At 38.3% G+C, this 6,557-nt stretch overlaps 1 pseudogene; it reads left to right on the top strand.

The window, feature by feature from the left end:
• The first annotated feature begins 1,015 nt into the window (after positions 1-1,015).
• LOC120617478 (uncharacterized) lies at positions 1,016-1,134 on the top strand (annotated as a pseudogene).
• The last annotated feature ends 5,423 nt before the right edge of the window (positions 1,135-6,557 follow it).

The following is a 6,557-nucleotide window of genomic DNA, read 5'->3' on the forward strand; positions in this document are numbered from 1 at the left end:
ATACACCAATAACAATCAGGAGAAGAAATTAAGGAAACAATTTTGTTTACAATTGCATCAAAAAGTATAAACTACCTAGGAACGAATTTAACCAAAGAGGTGAAAGACCTGTACTCTGAAAACCATAAGACATTGAAGAAAAATAATTGAATAAGATATAAAAAAAGAAGGGTATACATTGCTTATTAATCGAAGAGGTAATTATTGTTAAAATGTCCTTACTATCTAAAGCAATATACAAATTCAATGCAATCTCTATGAAAATACTGAAAATGTTCTTCTCAGAATTAGAACAAGTAATCCTAAAATTTATACGAAACCACAAAAGGCCCTGAATAGCTAAAATAATCTTGAGAAAGAACAAAGTAGGAGGTATCACACTCCCTGATATCAAAAAATGGGCAGAGGACCTGAATAGAAATTTCTCCTAGAAGACATACAGATGGCCAAGAGACATGAAAAGATGCTCTAAATCATCAGGAAAATGTAAATCAAAACCACAATGAGATATCACCTCACAACTGTCAGAATGGCTATCACCAATAAATCAACAAATAACAAGTACTGGCAAGGATGTGGAGAAAAGGGAAGCCTTGCACACTTTTGGTGAGGTGGCAAATTAGTTTAGCCACTATGGAAAACAGTATGGAAATTCCTTTAAAAATTAAAAGTAGAGCTGCCATACTATTCGGCAATCTCACTTTAGTATATTTATCTGAAGAAAACAAAAACACTTGTTCAAAAGATATATTTTCATTGTAGCATCACTAGTAATAGCCAAGATATGGAAGCAACCTAGATGTCCATCAATAGATGAATGGATAAAGAAGATGTGATACACACATACACACACACAAATGAAATGTTATTCAGCAATAAAAAAGAATAAAATCTTGACATTTGCAACAACCTGGATGGACCTAGAGGGTATTACGCTAAGCGAAATAAGTCAGACAGAGAAAGACAAATCCCATATGATCTCGCTTATATGTGGAATCTAAAAAAACAAAAGTGAGTCTATGGCCATGCCACCCTGAACAAGCCTGATCCCGTCAAATCGTGGAAGCTAAGCAGGGTCGGGCCTGGTTAGTACTTGGATGGGAGACCATCTAGGAAGACCAGGCGCTGTAGGCGTAAAAAATAAAAAATCAGAGATTGTAAGCTGACAAGGTCCTTGCAACCTGTGAGGTCAACCAAGGGTTGCCTTGCAAAGAAAGAAGGAAGGAAGGAAGGAAAATAAAAATTTAAAAAATAAAGTAAATAAACAAAATAGAAACAGACTCATAGATACACAGAGATTGGGGGATAGAAATTAAAAAAGTACACATATATAGCCCATTCATTCAATAAATATTTATTTTAAAGGGGGCGGGGTGGCCTAATGCCTTATTTGGTTGGGGGGGTGAGGGGGGGAGGGTGTGAGAAACAAGATGTGGAAGCCCAGTTACTGGGCCACAGATTCTAGTCACATTTTCTAACTGAGCGATGCCTGCATTAAAATGATGTTTTGATTTTCATCGATCTAATTCTTGTAGCTATTTCTTGATTAATTCTGAACTTAGAGGACAAAGGGTTTCAATTAGCCACTTCTGAAAGCCCAGTAAGTTGCCTGCTTTCCTTCAGCACTGAATTGAATAATGGGTCCCTGGACCACAGCGGGAACCCATGGAAGATTTCTTCCTTCAGCTGACATTTCTGATATAAGGGGTCTGCTCCACTCAATCTCATTTGGGATCTCCATTTATTGATCCAGAAGAAAACCCTGAGTCCCACATCAGTGCTAAAGGTATGAAATAAACCAAAGTATAAATGACAATCACAACACCAGAATAAAATGCACCTTGGTGAACTACCAGCCAAACTGAATCCAGCTGTTCACTGGACTCGATCTGAAATAAGCAAAGTTTTACTAAAGAGAAATAGAATTAAAGGATCATTCGAACAGAACTGAACCTAGATATTCAAAACAAAAACAAAAAGCCTCACCTAGTATATCAAAACAAATCAAATCTTCAAAACATTTTCTGAATCAAACTGATATTTTATTCTGTTCAAATATCACATATATATCAGGTGATTTATTTGTCCAGGCATAGAAAAACATTTAGCAAATTTAACTGTATTTATTGCTTCACTGTCATCCTTTTAATTCCCCTAAATTAAATCACATTCTTTTGTGGTCACCACCTGTCAATTCTGTTTCATCTTTAATAGTGTATATGCATGAATGACCAACAAAAGTAGCGAAAAGATTTTATCTAAGTTGGTATAATATTTCATGTTTTCTCAAAGGAGAAAATTTAAAATTCATGGCTGAAGCACATATGATGATGGAATTTCCTCTTCTTAAGAAGCTTGAAAGAATTTTTGAAGGATGATCTTTTAATAGATTTCAAGTAGATGAAACGTGTCTCGCTGCCGTCCAAGTAGTTAGCCCGTGGGGCTTCTAGTCCTGACTTGCATACTGCTCCAACCAGACAGTGGAGTAACATTTAAATAAGAGGGTTGGAGAGTCATCTGCCTGTTCGGTTGTTTCTTCATTTACTCATTCATTCATTTATTCATTCAACAATATTCAGCGAACCCTTCTGTGATAGGCCCGTAGCAGATCCAGGGAAATCAGTAGTAAATATCGTAGCCTCCTCGGAATCCCAAGATTGGCAGGGGAAAAAGAAACATCAGTGGATAAATCACCATGGAATAAGGGCCACAGAGAGTGACGAGGAACTCTGAGAACTCTTTTATGTTTCTAGTTAATGGTAGTGACCATTTATCCATAGATGAAACCCCTATTTACAGAGAGTTTGAGTTCAAGGAAATAAGCTTATCCAATTCTATTTAACTGCATTCTGTCATGCCGGAGATCCTTAACCTCACAAAGCCCACAGCGTCAGCTACACAGCAGTCTGCAGGCTGGGCTGTGGCTACTCACGTCATCAAATAATGGTTGTAGCCAACTGTGCACTTACTTTGGGCCGGGCACTGTTCAAAATGCTTTAATTCATGGCACTCTCAAAACCACCCCATAAGGTAGTTACTATTGTAATCCTCACTTGTAACTGATGAATCTGAGGCCCAAAGATGAATAACTCCCCCAAGCCACAGTTTGTAAATAGTAGAGCTTATAATTTTATTTATTCAATGGAATACATCCTAGAAGGGCTCTCTTGAGCTAACTCCCTGCTATAACCTGGCTCACGCTCACTCTCGCGCGTTCTCTTCTCTCACACACACACACACACACACTGCTCATTCATCAACATAAAGTGCAATTTTTAAAAAGCAAAATAATTGTGCTTCATGTGTTTGGGGATTCTGAATTAATAGGAATGTTCTTTTTTTTTCAAAAATTAAACTTTTTTATCTTCTATGAATCCTCTCATATAGGTCTAACACATATGGCTTATATTTTTAAAAAGGAGTAACATGAAATCTAATGGGGAAAATGTATAATCATAAAAGTGTATGTAAAAATGTAAAAGTAATAATCCATTTTTTCTTTCAAGGAGAAAGACCAAATTTAAAGCAAAACAGTAAAGTTCAGGTTCCTAACTACATTTAAGAAATATGCACATAAAATCATTGCAAAATTATAGGTTATTTAAGAAAAATCATAAGAACAAGGCACTCCCTTAATTTTCAAAGATGAAAGAAAAAAGCCTTATTGAACTCTAGTGAAATAAAGACTTGAGCGTTCATTCTGCCTGAGGGACTGAATCTTAGTCATCATGCCTCAAATTCTCACAACTAGAGACATTATTTTGAATTAAAACATTGTCATCAGAAGGTCTCTATATTCTACATGTTACTTAAGAGGAAGCTCCTTATAACATATTATCATCTTGTGATAAATTATTACGGCCTAATTTGCAGACTGGCCAACTACAACCTTGGGCAGCATCCAGCAGAAATATAAACTAGGACCCAGGAAAAGCAAATTATAATTAAGGATGATTTTTCATGTTCTCTTGAGAACACTAGTCCTTATCACTCTGTGAGAACTCTTTACACACGTTAGTGACAATCTGCAGGTTTTTCCCCTTTAGCGTTCCTTCTTCTCCTTCTGGTAATGGGATGACTCTGTACGATGAAAAATGCATCCCAGTTATTTTGTGTGTCTCTGATCTACCCCTTTCCTGGCTAAAGGTATAGCAGCACATGATCCACACCTGGCCAGAAACATCAATGGATAACCAACTAGATCCTTCCCAAAGTTTTTCTGCTAGAGCCATCGGAGAAGCAGCACTGTTCTGGGGGACCAGTAAGCCAGGAGGAAAGGAGCGACTGGGCTCCAGGCAACCAGCATGGCTCCCCCATGAAGACAGCATCAGGCAACTCCCGACACTATCTGGTGAACGATCCGGTCTTTTCCTAATTATTTCATTGTTACCTTTACTCTGTCTTAGTCCATCTTTACACCTGGATTTGGGTCGTGTCCCTATTACGGAGGCCTCTCTCTTCCAGCACCAACTGAGATGAATTCCTACACTCGGTAGAAGAAAGTTCATCCTCTTTCTTCTCTCTCTGGCTCTTCTTGCACAGTTATACTTCTAGATTCCCTTTAGAATAACTTTCTTTTTTAAGGTTCATAAAAACCTTGCTGAGATTTTCTTGGGATTGAATACGTATGAATTTAGAGAGAAGTGATATCATTATGATATCGAGTCCACCCGCACAAAGATGAGATGGACCCTTGAATTGTTAAAGTTATTTTCGTGTCCCTCAGTAGAGCTTAATAACTTTCTTTACATTGGTCTGGGGCACTGTGATTTTGTTAATTTTGTTAAAATGAGATTGTTTCAACCATTATATTTTCCAGTGTTTACTATTATACAGGAAAGTTATTTGTTTTACAGTTAGGATAGTAAACCCTCTTAGTTCTAACAATTTATCAGTATTTATTTGATTTTTTCAGGTGGAAAATCTCAATAACTATAAATAACAATATTTTTGCCACCTCCTTTCTAATACAGAAACCTCATTTTTTATTTTCACTAATCACATCGTTGAGCACATGCAGAACTTGTTAACAACGTATCATCCATAACAGAGCATGCTGATTTTATTTCTAACTATAATGATACGATTCTAGGAGGTTAAGTAGTAAGCAATATATTGACTATTGGTTTGAGATTATATATATGATAAAATTGTCATACCTAGGTGGAAGTATTCAATTCCAATTTTACTAGGGGTTTTTGTTTTTTGCCTTTGATTTTTGTTGTTGCGTGAAGGCAAAAACTTACCTGTGAAATGCACAGATCTTGTTATAATTTGATGAGATTTGAAAAATGCAGACAGCCATATAGCTCACACCCCTAACAAAATACGGAACATTCTCATTATCTCAGAAAGTTCCTATCTTTCCATCGGTCCCCAATCACACCCTGGCCGATGCTTTTGTGACCAGGAATATGCCCTAGGAATTTAACTCTTGTTTATATCAATTAGCCCATAGTAACATTGGTTTCATTTATAAGTCATTTTGCTCAAAGTTGCAGTTTCTAAGAACCCATCGATGATGTTAAATGAGGACTGTCACGAAGTTTTGCAATCATCGCTACTATCTAATTCCAGAATATTTTTATCACCCTAACAGTAAACCGTGTATCCATGAGCAGTCACTCCCCATTAAGGTCCCGTATATAGCATCATTTAAGACCAAATGACCTTGAGTTTGGGAAAGGTCCTGTGGACCTCTGGTTTTGTCTTGTCCGGGCCACGTGGGTTTTAATGGCAGGCTAATGAAGTAGTACAGGTCTTCCCAGCAAGGGAAGAGATGTTCCTGATATGGACTGGGCTGAGGCAGGAAAGGAGGCTGGCCTTACGCTGGAGGGGAGATTTCTTCCTCTCTCTGAGGCCAGGAATCAAGTCGGGTCAGGAATCAGAGGAAGGAGCACGCGTGGTGATTACAGGGTTGGGGACAGACCAGCTGAGCCAAGCTGAGATCGGCTGATGGCAAAGACGAGGTCCTTAGCGAGGTCATGTCAGCGATGTGGGTTCAAGAGGAGACACCTACGACATTAGTAGGTTTCACAACCTGTCCAGGTTTTCCCCAGACCGTCCCAGGTTTAAACTGAAAATTCCTGAAAATTTCCTTAGTCTTGGGAAAATTGGAATACTTGGTCAACTGAGGTATTAGTCAAATGTTTCTTTTAGTTTTGTGCAGCTGATACCCCCAAGACTTCAGGAAAATGTGGTTGGAAGTCCCAGCTCTGTCTTAGCTGTGCTTCCGAAAATAGAGGGAGGGGCGTTCAGCCACGAGGGGAAAGCTGTGGCAACCTCCCCAAAAAGTGACTTTCGTGATCTGAGACTATGAGCATTAATGAGGAACTAAATTGTCTCCAGAGATCCCAAGAGAAAGACGGGACGAAGCCCGGGCTTCCCATAGGAGCTTAGAGTGTTATTTGCATGTTAAAGAGAAGGGTGAACTTAGGGACATCTGGGTTACACATATTTCTAGACTTCTTCCCACATTTTGTGGGAAAACACATGGCAACCTCAGAATTAACTTTCCGTTCATTTCTTTGGGAACAAATACACGAGTGACATTTTTT

Source organism: Pteropus medius, unplaced genomic scaffold (genome assembly GCF_902729225.1).
Source record: "Pteropus medius unplaced genomic scaffold, Ma_sr-lr_union100, whole genome shotgun sequence".
Classification (NCBI taxonomy): Eukaryota; Metazoa; Chordata; class Mammalia; order Chiroptera; family Pteropodidae; genus Pteropus; species Pteropus medius.